The sequence below is a fragment of the Canis lupus genome, chromosome 32 (assembly GCF_003254725.2).
Source record: "Canis lupus dingo isolate Sandy chromosome 32, ASM325472v2, whole genome shotgun sequence".
NCBI classification, from domain to species: domain Eukaryota; kingdom Metazoa; phylum Chordata; class Mammalia; order Carnivora; family Canidae; genus Canis; species Canis lupus.
The window spans coordinates 32,327,518-32,341,751 of record NC_064274.1 but is presented as its reverse complement, the minus strand read 5'-3'; the positions used below and the strand labels follow the sequence as shown (position 1 = coordinate 32,341,751).

The following is a 14,234-nucleotide window of genomic DNA, read 5'->3' as shown; positions in this document are numbered from 1 at the left end:
GCACTGCAACTCTTATTTAAAGCTTGTTATTTCATTTCATTCCATCTGACAAAACGCTGCTGCTGGGTATTATGGAGGACCTGCCTGGTCTCCACCAAGTATCTGAGATTCCAACTCTACTGGACATGCTCAGGCCCTTTCCAATTGGGTGGGACCCCATCTCCCACCTCCATCTTTGTCTTCTTTTGAGATGGTGAGGACAAAATATTAAAGCTGGTTGAGCTTTTGAGTGACCATATAAAGAGCAGTGGTTCTCATCAGTCACCTAAACACACAATGGATGTTGAATGAGGGGAAAAAAACTTGCGAGTTATGGGGATCCCTGGGTGGCTCAGCGGTTTGGCTCCTGCCTTCAGCCCAGGGAGTGATCCTGGAGATCCGGGATCGAGTTCCACATCAGGCTCCCTGCATGGAGCCTGCTTCTCCTTCTGCCTCTCTCTCTCTCTCTCTCTCTCTCTCTGTGCCTCTTATGAATAAATAAATAAAACCTTAAAAAAAAAAACTTGTGAGTTAAAAGCCACTAGGTGGGCACCTGGGTGGCTTAATTGGGTGTCCAACTCTTTTTTTTTTTTTTGGGTGTCCAACTCTTGATTTCAGCTCAGGGCTCTCCCGGCTCTCAGATGGAGACACATCTTGGATTCCATGCTGGGCAGGGAACCTGCTTGAGAATCTCTCTCTCCCTCTGTGCCCACTGCCTCCAGCCCCATGTCACATGCTGGTACCCTCTCTATTTAAATAAATAAATAAATAAATAAATAAATAAATAAATAAATAAAAATAAATAAATAAAACCATTATAGGATTTGGTGGTTATTGCATTATAACAGCCTACTCTGATTGATACAGGTGTATATTTACGTATTTGTAGCAAAAAAAAAAGCTTTATAATTATCTAAAACTTGGTGGCTCATCTCTGAAAAAGTTTGAAGATTCTCTTATAAAAGCCATTTTAATTTTTTTCTTTGGCCATGCAAAGAAGTTTCATTTCTTGGAATCTATAGCCATCCTGAAAGTGATTTTTAAAATCATCTTAACCATTTTGTAAGTGTACGGTCTAATGGCTTTCAGTATATTCACATTGGTGTACAAGTAGTCTCCAGAACTTTTCATTTTGCAAAACTGAAACTCCATACCCATCAAATAACAACTTCTCATTTTTCCTACCCTGACAACCACTATTTTTTGTGTCTATGAATTTGACTCCTTTACATACTTTATATAACAAAAGCTATTTTCATTTTTAAAGCACTTGTTGTCCCTGACTCCACTTTTCTCTATTTCATTTTAATAAACTTTAATTTTATTTCTCCATACTGCTGATGTAAAAGTGAACATTGTATAAAGTTCTATCACTTGCCACACCTGCGCTTTCTGCTATGTTGTGGGAAATAATTCATCATAGGGAGCTGTACTCTCCTTTGTATAGAGATGGCTGATTGAGGGCAATTTTGCAGGAGGGCACCATTATCTGGGTATCTGTCCCTCTTGAATGAAGCCACCTAATCTCAAGAGAGTGCTGAAGGTAATTGTTTTTGCCTTATTCTGTCCAGAACGTGACTGAGGTGGTTTGATAGGTTCTGGAGGTTCACTTAAATAGTAGATTGATTCCTGGGACATTGTGGATGAGACTCACTGTGATAATATCATTTGATCCTGTTTTTTACCCAAGCCTAAAGAGGACACGTGGTTAAACTACATGTTTAACTGCAGTACTACATAACTTATTAATTTAGGGTATATGATGAGGCTTTTTCATTTTGGAGAAGCCAGAGCAGTTGATTCAGTCAAGAGGATGAATTCCTGGTGAGAGTTCTTTTTGTTACTGAGTTAGCTGAGTGACCATGAGGAAGTTCCTTAGCCTGATTTGTGTACAGTGGGACTAAGTATGTCCAAAATCTCTTCTAGTTCTGATTATCAAAGGTCTTATAAAATGTAATAAATTTTCTTTTCTTTTCTTTTTAAGATTTTATTTATTTATTCATGAGAGACACACAGAGAGGCAGAGACATAGGCAGAGGGAGAAGCAGGTTCCCTGTGTGGAGCCTGATGAGGGACTTAATCCTAGAACTCGGGATCATGACCTGAGCCGGAGGCAGACGCTCAACCACTGAGCTACCCAGGTGCCCCCCTAACAGTTTTATCTTGATATAGTTTTAGAAAGATTTACTTTTGAAAGAGACATTGACTTCCAAAAATAGGTGGAGGAACCAAATTTTAAGTCACCTTTAATAAATGTGTCTTTAAAAATGGAAACTGAAGGCTTGAAGAAGACAACCGGGAAGTCCCTCAAGCTAGGCTGGTATTTAACACTGACATATAAGACTTGCCATGCACCTTGAATCCCATCTTATTTTCCATTTAGCACTTGCACTGAACAGAAGCCAATCATTTTAGGTGAGGAAGAAAAGCAAACCTTTGAAAAAGAGTTCTGTCTTGTAAGCTGCTTCCAGGCAGAGGACGACTATTTCTTTTATTCAGACTCATATTTCTCAACTTTATTTCTCCTTTATTTCTCAACTTTAAAGGCGTCTCTTGATTTGGACATCATGGATCTATAAACACATCACACAAGTAATTTAAAATTGTTCTTCTTGGGGGGGGGGAGCAGATTAAGTCTCAGGTCCCATGAAAAGCTCTGCTCTCGCCATTTTAATAAAGAAGAGTTGGACCAGTGCTGATGGCATATTTACCTTCATGAGCTAAAAGAAAAAAAAAAAAGAAAGAAAAAAAAAGAAAAAAAAAAAGAAAAGAAAGAAAGAAAGAAAGAAAAAAAGAAAAAAAAGTTAATTACTGCTCCGAGCAAGTTAGTCTGGCTGTCCTGAGCTGTCTTTTATTAGTTGTCCCCTTCATTAATTTCCCTCACTGGATTTGCTGCTAATAGCTGCCTGGTCCCAGTCAGCTCAAAGCCGCATCTGTGCCATTGAGCAGAAAGTAGGAGCCTGGCCAAAGGGGGGGTAGAGATGGGGTGAGGGAGACGCTATTTACAAATCAACTCTTATTAACATGATGGTCTGGTTTGCTGAAGTGTGGGAGAGGGGGGGCCTCAGAGCAGAGAGTTGTAGAACAGGAGAGAGGTAGAGAAATCTGAACTAAACAGCTCCAAGCACTGCAGTTGGGAATTTTTTCTTCACTCCTATGAACTAGGGTTCTCCTAGTATCAACTTAGAATAATACTTTTTTTCCTGAAGGCTGGATGATGAAGTATACTATTCTGTCACTGAATTTCATGAAAAGTAATAAAAGTATATTTTTGTAATAAAAGTATTGATCTTTTAGTCAGAAGGTTTTATTTTCCCTTCATGATGCGGAGACTTTAAGAGATCCAAGTCAATAGGTGACCTTTTTCTTTTATAAACTTGCGGCTTTTTTAGGTACTGATTCAGTAAGAGACAATGTATTAAATACATATATGATTTTTTAAACTTTTGTTCCAGTTATGAGGTACAGTTACTTTGGAAATGTCCAACCATCATTACTTTTCTTACACTTGTAACCAAAAGTAACATATTTTGTATTTTGCTTACATTGTCATCCTCATTAGAATGCAAGCTCCAGGAGGACAAGTGTATGTGTGTGTGTGTGTGCATGTGCATGAGTTTGTGCTTTGTCCAGTGCTATCTCCATCACCTATAACACTGCCTCCCACACAGTAGGAGTTCAATAAATATTTGTTGTGTTAATGTAGACTAAGTAATTTTTTATAGACCAAGAACAGTCAGTTTGAAATTCCTATTTATATGCATACTCAATTAAGACATCCAATATCCCCCTTTTTCTTCAAGAAGAAAGTAGTTTTTCTCAAGTGTTAACCTTTCCCCCAACTTCTGTCATAGATGTGGTCATAAATGGGTCTGTCTAAACAATCATTTTTCTTCTTTATACAGCAATTCATCTTTTCCAGCTGTACCTAGAATCTTCCAGAGCTGAGAAAAGCATATTTGCACGAATACTGTGAAGTAGTGGATGAGGTATGGGTTAGGGGTTCAGAATATATTCCTTTTTTAAAAATTCATTTATTTATTTTAGAGAAAGAGACACACGTAGGGGGTTGGGGAGGGGCAGAGGGAGAGAATCTTCAGGTAGACTCCCCGCTGAGCCTGGAGCCCAACTTGGGCTAAAACTCACCATCCTGAGATCATCACCTGAGCTGAAACCAAGTCTTGGGCTCTCAATGGACTGAGCCACCCAGGCACCCTGTTCATAATATAGTCTATATAAACATGATTATTTGAATAGGTTATAAGGAAATTGTATTGCCTTTCTACATGCATTGTAATATACCTGAGCCTCCATTCATGTTGCTATCACAATAGAACAAAGTTAAATTCGAATACTCTGAGTATTATATGCTTGGTTTGGGAATCAATCTGCTTGATTTCCAATCCCACTTCTTTTTTTGTTTAAAAATTTTATTTACTCACTCAGGAGAGACAGAGAGAGAGAGAGAGAGGGGCAGAGGCACAAGCAGGATCTATGCAGGAAGCCCGACTTAGGTCTCGATCCTGGGACCCCAGGAGCATGCACGCCCTGGGCCGACACAAGGCACCAAACCATTGAACCACCCAGGGATCCCCTCCAATCCCACTTCTAATATATATTATCTGTGTGGTCTTAAGCACCTTAATTTGACCTTAGTTCCCTATGTCTTTTAAAAGATTTATTTATTTATTTATTTGAGAGAGAGATAAGAGTGGGACGCCTGGGTGGCTCAGTGATTGAGCGTCTGCCTTCAGCTCAGGGCATGATCCCAGAGTACTGAGATCGAGTCCCACATCGGGCTCCCTGTATGGAACCTGCTTCTCCCGCTGCCTCTGTCTCTGTCTCTGTCTCTCTGTCTCTCATGAATAAATAAATAAAATCTTAAAAAGAGAGAGAGTGAGCGGGGGGCGGGGGAGAAGGAGAGAGAGAATCCTCAAGTAGGCTCCCCACTAAACAAGGGGGCTCAACATGGGGTTCAGTCCCAGGACCCTGAGGTCATGACCTGAGCCAAAATCAAGAATCTGACACTTAACCACCTGCATCACCCAGGTGTCCCTTAGTTCCCTATTTCTAACAGAGTAAAATGAGCTAATACATATCATTCATGTGTTTGGCACACAGTAAGTCCTAATAAATGGTCGCTATTATTTTCTTGAAATAGTTGAGTACCAAATGTACATGATATTTTAAGTATAAAAATTTTACAGGCTTTAGAATTTTAGTTATTTCAGAAATAACATGAGTTCTATTGAAATATCAAGGAAAATCCATATTAATAAAAATGTAGAATAATCATAACTACCATTGACTTAATTTCTTTTTTTAAAGTATTCTCCATGCCCAGCAATGGCCTTGAGCTCATGACCCTGAGATAGAGACCTGAGCAGAGATCAAGAGTCCCATGCTTAACCACCCCGGTGTCCCACTACCATTGACTTTAGAGTGAGGTTATTTATAGTTAATAACTGTAATTAATATAAGTTTTTGAGAGATGAAATAAAATACTTCATCCTTTGATAATATATCATGAAAAAAGACAGGAGTCTATGTAATGTGGTTTTGAAGGGATTGTTTCAAGAATCAGAAAGCATGTACTCTTAGAACCAGAAATTCCATTTTTAGGAAGTTTTCCTACAGAAACTCTCTCATTATCTCTCTGTCTTTACACACACACACATGGATGTTTATTATAGTGTTGCTTATAAAATAAAAAGCTTGGAGTCAATTTAAATGTTTATTAGAAGGGAATAAGTTAAATGAGGCATGGTGCATTCATGTGCTGGAACACTATACACCATCAAAAAATAATGGAGTATTGCTAAGTGAACTGACTTGCTGGGATGATCACAAGCTCATCTTCCATTACTTATATCAGCAATGTGGTCTCCAGGAACACCGATGGTTTCATTGTCTGCAAAATTGGCTGATCACCAGAATCACTGGTGTTATAATTTATAGATTCTCAGCCCTTTCCCAGGACTTATGGATGACACTTTTTGAAGCTAGAGCCCAGAATCTATGTTTTTTTAAAGAACTAAAATGATTCTGATGCAACCAATTTGGCACCAGTCTGGGATGAGCATTCAGGAATAAGAATAAGACAATAAAAACAAATATGAAGGATTATTTCCAGATGACCTTGGTTAAACTACGTGTATATAATTTGGGAGGCCTCTTTGCCAGAGGGTTGAATTAGCTATAGTCACGCTTCTCATTTACATTATTCCTGGAAAAGTCTGCCTTGGGCAAAACAGGCAAGAGGCAAATTGTCAACAATATTTTAGTAGATGAAAACATCAACTTGTAGAATATTATATATGGAATTATCCAACTTTTTACATGTTTTTAACTTTAAAAATTTTTTTTTGATTTTTTAACTTTTAAATTTTTAAAAAAGATTTTATTTATTTATTCATGAGAGACACAAAGAGGCAGAGACATAGGCAGAGGGAGAAGCAGGCTCCATGCAGGGAACCCGATGTGGGACTCGATCCTGGAACTCCAGGATCATGCCCTGAGCCGAAGGCAGACACTCAACTACTGAGCAACCCAGGTGCCCCTCAACCTTTTTTTTTTGATAGAGAACTTTTTTTATTCACACGTGTTCCATAGCATTCTAGTTAAGAGTACAAAATAGGGGCTGGTCAAACAGCACATGAACATAGCCCAGGAGCCCTCAGCCATCTAGAAAAACATAAGAGTTTCCAAATCTCCATATACTACTCCCCAGTTAAGAAACCACTAGAACACACTAGACCCTTGGCATTTGGGGATTTAGCATTTACAATTCTGTCATTTGGGAATGAGTCCCAGGGTTCAAGACATGTTTTTGAAGCCTAAGTGCTATGAGCCTGGAGTGTGACAAGTCACCAAGCTGATGAACAGATCCACTGTCAACATAGCCTTGCTATTTTCTACCTGTCTTCACATGTCCGAAGATCACATTGTAACTATAACCACATATCTGGGAACTCACAAAGGACTAGATGATGTGCTGCCCATGAATGTCAAGGGAAACTGGAAACCAACTGGCTCCATACACAGAGAAGTTTGTTTTCAGGCAAAGGGACCAAAACACATAAGCGGAGGATAAACTTTTCAGACGATAACAATACTCTCATGATAATATCCTCTCCATGTGGATCTACTTGTTATGGTCACAAAGACTGTGACCCTACATCAAGTATACACTAAAGGAATGTGACATACACCTTAGCAAAGGGAAGACACACACGTTGAATAAGTGACTAAAAAGCAATGAGGGAGAACTAAACTTAAAAATATTCCAAGTTACTTTCAACAGTAATGTGTTTTCAGGACAAGAAAATGTTTCTAATTACATTCTGCACCCCTTCTTTATCAGCTCCAGGCTACCACACCCTTTTCCAAACTGTCAGCCACACACACACACACACACACACACACACACACATTCATGTCCTGCACTTTGGATTTGTCCTCAGGAGATTTTAGCTTGCCATGTCTCCAGGGCCTGGATGTCAGCGAAGCCAGTGCTCTTCCACCCTTGGCACCGCATTCCAGGAACTCTGCTTTGAGGGGCACCTGTGAGAACTCAGATCCTTTGCCTTTCCTTCCCAGCTGAGCGGGGTGGAGGTGAGGCACGGGGGAGGCAGGCAGTACTGGAACTGTCCAGTGTGCAGGGACAGCAGAACAGGTGACTCAAGTGTCGAGTTCTTTCTCAAGCTGCTGCTGAATTAACTTTGTGGATTTTGCCATTGTAATGCAGGATTTTGCCAGTGCAAAGCTTAATGCAGGCATTAAAAATCATCCAACCTAAATAAAAATATCAACATATTTTTTATCTATACCCATTTGTTCTTATGAGCATAGAAAAGCATATGAAAGAATATACACCAAATAATAATAGTAGGGGAATTCCCATTGGGGAATGGGATAGATTGGTGGAGTGTGAAGGGCACTTTTTTTGTACTATATACAATAGGGTATAAAATATTGAAGTTTATATCACCTAGGTAATTAAAAATAGCCAATAAACACATGAAATACGGTCAAGATGAGTCTCCTAAATTTCTGTCAGGGTGTATATTTGGCATTTGCCAAATTGGGGAATGACTCCTTTATTTTATTTTTATTATATTTTTAAGATTTTATTTATTTGACACACAGAGAGAGAGAGAGAGAGAGAGAGAACAAGCAAGGGGAGCAGCAGGCAGAGGTAGATGGAGAAGCAGGCTCCCCACTGAGCAAGGATCCGGATGTGGGACTTCATCCCAGGACCCCAGGATCATGACCTGAGCCAAAGGGAGACAACCAACTGAGCCACCCAGGTGCCCCTTATCCTTTTCTTTAAATCATGCCTTACTTTGCTTCAACAACAAATAAAGAGGGCAGTGATTTCAGGACACCAAGAGACCTGGTGACCTGTCATGGGGTAATCTTACTGCCCTTTTATTTTCTGCTTCTGAACATTCAGATTAATCCAATCAGTTTCAGCCCCTTCCTTGGGAAATTTCTTTTTTTCACATCTATTTAGGCAAATCTAGACTCTCCAGTAGGGTTTTCCCTTAACCTGGCATCTTCTTCAAAGTCACCTTCAAGTCATCTTGATGCTTTTGCTCAGGCAAATAAGATTGGCAATGGAATCATCCAATCCTAACTTCATTTCTTCATTTTAGTCAAAGTGACTCTTGGTTTTTCAATAAACATTAAATAGTAAGCTGGTATAATTTTTGGAGAAAAAAATTACCCAAAGGAACTTGACAAACATTCCATTCCATTTGTTGCTGTGTTGCGAAGCTTTTTTCTTTCTAAGGAAGATGCACAGTGATAATGGTGGGACTTACCTGAAAATAATTTACGATGTGCTATTTCATCTTTTAAAAGATTTTATTTATTTATTTGAGAAAGAGAGAGCACAGGAGCAGGGAGGGAGGGCAGAGGGAGAAGCAGACCTCTTGCTGAGCAGGGAGCCACCAGGGGTCTTGATCCCAGGACCCTGAGATGGTTACCTGAGTTGAAGGCGGACGCTTAACCTACTGAGCCACCCAGGCGCCCTTATTTCACTTTTTAAAAAATATTTATTTGAGAGGAGGGGGGATTGTGTATGAGCAGGGGTAATGTGTGGGCAGAAGGAAAAGGAGAATCTCAGTAGACTCCCTGCTGAGCACAGAGCCCCACTCAGTGCTCTATAGCATGACCCTGAGATCATGACCTGAGCCAAAACAAGAGTCACTTGCTTAATAGACTGAACCACCCAGGCACCCCTGTTATTTTATTTTTTTATGAAAAGGGGATAAAGTCATTAAATATATTTTGAGTATTAAGGGGACTTTAGAACTACGAAGGGCAATTTGACAAAAGGTCTCCCAGGATAAGATGACCACATATTCAAAACATCTGGTGTGCGTAAGGCTCCTGATCAGTTGCTAATTTTTTAAAAACTTTTTTTTAAAGATTTTATTTATTTATTCATGAGAGACACAGAGAGGCAGAGACACAGGCAGAAGGAGAAGCAGGCTCCATGCAGGAAGCTCGATGTGAGACTTAATCCCAGAACTCCAGGATCACTCCCTGAGCCAAAGGCAGATGCTTAACCACTGAGCCACCCAGGTGTCCCGATCAGTTGCTGATCTGAGAATAAAGCAGGTGCATGTGTTGGAAGAAGGTTCTAACAGTGGCCTTTTGCTGTGACAACAGATAGAAGAGAGAATGAGAATTCCTGCAAGCTGAAAAAAAGTCTCTCAAAAAATTCAACGTCTAACAAAAGACCTTCTTGCCTATACTATACTAATGGTTAATAGTTTGATAATCAAAAGGAGTATATTGAGAGAAAAGCACATCATTTGTAATGAAAGAGTTTGGTTTGGGTTTGAGCTCTCTATGTAATTCTGAGTACGTTCTTTAGCCTTTTTGGTTTTTTTTTTGTTTTTTCTTTAGCCTTTTTGAACTCTTGGTTCAACCCCTAGATTGTAGCTATATTTCCTATCACAGGATATTCAAAGTATTTCCGGTTTTTCTTTGGTTTACACATTGCTGTAGTAAATAATAGCCTTGTAGCTAAACTATGCACCAGAATTAATTTTCTTACACTGGGGGAAGGCACAGGAATAAGATATTATGTGTCTTTTTATTCACATTGAAACATCTTCCCAATATATCATTAGATTAAAAGGAGCAGATTATAATAATGTGTGTAAAATTATCACATAATAGGCATAGTAACAGCTAAATTTCATCATGGACTTACTATATGTGAAGGCCATTGCTAAGTCTTTTACATGGATTATTGTGTAAGAGCCTCACAATAACCCTTGTAATGATGTAGGCACTATTATTTCTGTTTTAAAGATGAAGACATTCAAACTTTATGTATGTGTATGTATTTATTTTTTAGACTGTTTATTCATGACAGACACAGAGAGAGAGGCGGAGACATAGGCAGAGGGAGAAGCAGGCTCCCTGCAGGAAGCCTGAGGTGGGACTTGATCCTGGGACCCTGGGATCACATCCTGAGCCAAAGGCAAATGCTCAACCACTGAGCCACCCAGGTGTCCCACATTCAAACTTGAAATATTAACAGTAGTCTGTTAGGGTTATGAATGTTTAAAAATGTATAACTTTGGTTTATTTGGTATTTTCTATTTTTTGACATTGAACACATATTACTTTTTTATTTTGGTAACATATACTTAACATAAAATCTACCATTTTAACCACTTTGAAGTACAATTAGCAGCATTAAATACAGTTACAATATTGTGCAACCATCAGCATTATCCATTTCTAGAATTTGTTCATCAACTCAAACAGAAACTCAGTATCTACTAAACAACAGATTCTCACTCTTTTAAATCTTTAAGATAGAACCAGAAAGACAATCTCTATTTCCTTAAAGAGGTACTTTGTACCAGATGAATCATACCAGAACATGGCTACTTTTCTCTTTGTGTCAGGTCTATATCTGTTAGAGAAATTGAATGTGTTATCTTACAAATTTCCCACAAAAGATAAAACAAAAAATAAAACAAAAGTCCAGGCACAGTTGGTTTTTACTCACAAGATCTTCCAAACATTTAAGGAAGAAATAACACCAAATCTACACAAACATATCCAGAAGATAAAAGAGATTGGAATACTTCTCAGCTCATTCTATGAGGCAAGGATTGCCCTGATAATAAAATCAGACAAAAAAATAAAATAAAATAAAATCAGACAAAGATATTATCATAAAAGAAACTTATTTTATTAGATAATTAGTTTTATAGTTCATTTTATTAAATATTTATTTTGTTTAGTGAATAAATAAATATTCTTGATGGATATTGACACAAGACAGCTTAACAAAATTTTAGTAGGTTGAATCTAACAATATATATATAAAATACATCAGGATCAAATAGGGCTTATCCCAGGAGTGCAAAGTTGGCTCAGCATTTGAGTATTTACCAGTGTAATTCACCATATTAAAAAAAAACTAAAAAAGAAAATCCACATAATTATTAATAGATGCAGAAAAAGCATTTGACAACATTCAACATTAATTCATCAGAAATGCTCCCAGGAAACTAGGAATAGAAAGAAATTATGTTGGTAACCCAATGACAGACCCCAACAAAAAAACCTACCATTATTATAGTTAGCAATAAAAGGCTGTATGTTTTCCTTTTAAGACTGGGAACAAAGCAGGGATGTTTACTCTCATCACTTATATTCAATATTATACTGGATTTCCTAATCAGTGATAATGGCCAGAAATAGAAATTCAAGGATAAAGATTAGAAGGGAAGAAGTAAAATACCAGTTTTCAGTGGTGACATGATTACTTATAAATAAGCTACTAGAACTAAGATAATTGAAAAGGATCAGAGGATATAAACACATACTGCAGAAGTCAAGTATACTTCTCTTAAAACTTATATATATATAAATATATACATGTATATTATATATATATATAATCTGTACACTCAATGTGGGGCTTGAGCTCACAGTCCCAAGAATAAGAGTTGCCTGCTCCACAGACTGAGCCAACCAGGTGCCCCTCTTTTTCTCTTTTTGTGGTGAGAACACGTAAGATTTACTCTTAGCCAATTTCAAATATGCATACTGTATTAACTATAGTCACTATGCCTTACATTCGACCCTCAGAACTTACTCATCTTATAACTTGTACTCTTTTATCAACATTTGCCCACTTATCCTACCTTTAGCTCCTGGGATCCACCATTCTACACTCTGTTTTTACTAAATTAACTTTTTTTTTTTTAAGATTCCACATATAAGTGATCATCATCTAACATTTGTCTTTGTCTGGTTTATTTTACTTAGTGTAATGCCCTCCAGTTTCACTTATATTGTTCCAAATGGCAGGATTTCCTTGAGTAATATTGCATTTTCTGTCTCACATCTTCTTTATCCATTCATCAGTAGATGTACATTTAGGTTAATTCCATATCCTAACTATTGTGAATAATGCTGCAATGGACATGGGAATGCTGATATCTCTTCAAGTTACTGGTTTCATTTCCTTTGAATATATGCGCAGAAGTGGATTGCTCAATAATATAGCAATCCTAATTTTTTTTTTTTGAGGAACTTCCATACTTTTTCTCTAATGGCTATACCAATTTACAATCCTACCAACAGTGTACAAGGGTTTCCTTTTCTCCATGTCCCCACCAACACTTGGTAGTTCTTATCTTTTTGGTCCTAGGCATCCTAACTGGTGTGAAATGATATTTTGGTTGGTTTGCAATTCTCTGATGGTTAGTAATGTTGAGCATCTTTTCATATACCTGTTGCCTATTTGTATATCCTCTTTGGAAAATGTCTAGTCAGTTCTTCTGCTCATTTTAAAATAGTATTCTTCTTTACTTACTTGTTTTTTGCTATTGAGTTGTAGGAGTCCCTTATATATTTTGGATATTAACCCTTCATTGGATATATGGTTTGCAAATATTTTCTCCCACTCACTAGGTGGTTTTTAATTTTTGTTGATTTTTTCCCTTTCCTTTTTAGTTTGATGTAGCCCACTTGTTTATTTTTGCTTTCGTTCCCTGTGCTTTTGGTTTCTTATTAAAAAAAAAAAAACCAAAAAACTGCCAAGACCAATTTTAAGGAACTTTTCCCATATATTTTTTTCTAGGAGTTTTATAGTTTCAGATCTATACATAAGGCTTTTAAAATCTATTTCAAGTTAATTTTGGGGAGTGGAATAAGATAGAGGTCCAGTTTCATTCTTTTGCATGTGGATGTCCAGTTTTTCCAAAACCACTTATTGAATAGACTATCCTTCCTCCATTGTGCATGCTTTGTACCACTGCTGAAGATTAGTTGCCTGTATTTTATTTCTGGACTCTCTATTCTGTTCTATGGTCTATGTGTTTGTTTGTATGGCACTGACATAAAATCATAAAATGATACCGTATCCTTGATTACTATGGTTATGTAATATTGCTTGAAATCAGGAAATGTGATGCCTCTAACTTTGTTCTTCTTTTCAAGATTGCTTTGGGTATTTGGGGTTTTTGTGGTTCCAGAAAAATTTTAGGATTTTTTTTAATTCTTTTTTTTTTAAAGATTTTATTTATTTATTCATGAGAGACACAAAGAGAGAGAGAGAGAGAGAGAGGCAGAGACACAGGCAGAGGGAGAAGCAGGCTCCATGAAGGGAGTCTGATGTGGGACTCGATCCCAGGACCCCGGGATCACGCTCTGGGCTGAAGGCAGTCGCTAAACCACTGAGCCATCCAGGGATCCCCGGATTTTTTTTTTTTTAATTCTATGAAAAATGCCATTGGAATTCTCACAGGGATTGCATTGAATCTATAGATTACTTTGGGTAGTATAGACATTTTAACAATACTAATTCTTCCAATCCAAGAACACAGGATATCTTCCCATGTACTTGAGGCTTCAATTTCTTCATCAGTGTCTTATGGCTTTCAAAGTACAGATTTTTTTCCCTCCTTAGATTTATTCCTAGGAATTTTATTTTTGTGTGTTTTTTTTAAAAGATTTTATTTATTTATTCATGAGAGACACACACACACACACACAGAGGTAGAGACATAGGCAGAGGGAGAAGCAGGCTCCATACAGGGAGCCGGACGTGGGACTTGATCCCAGGACTCGATCCCGGGACTCTATCCTGGGACTTCAGGATAAGACCCTGGATCAAAGACAGGCGCTAAACCACTGAGCCACCCAGGCGTCCCTATTTTTTTATGTTATTGTAAATGAGATTCCTTTCTTAATTTCTCTTTCAGATAGTT

The 14,234-nt window shown here is 37.9% G+C and overlaps 1 long non-coding RNA gene across 1 annotated transcript in view; it reads left to right on the top strand.

Moving 5' to 3' along the window:
- Window positions 1-14,234, top strand: part of LOC118353126 (uncharacterized) — a 31,856-nt gene that overhangs the window by 2,457 nt on the left and 15,165 nt on the right. Inside the window, exon 3 of the long non-coding RNA XR_004811416.2 lies at window positions 3,885-3,968. This is a non-coding gene — a long non-coding RNA (uncharacterized LOC118353126). The remainder of the gene's footprint in view (window positions 1-3,884; window positions 3,969-14,234) is intronic.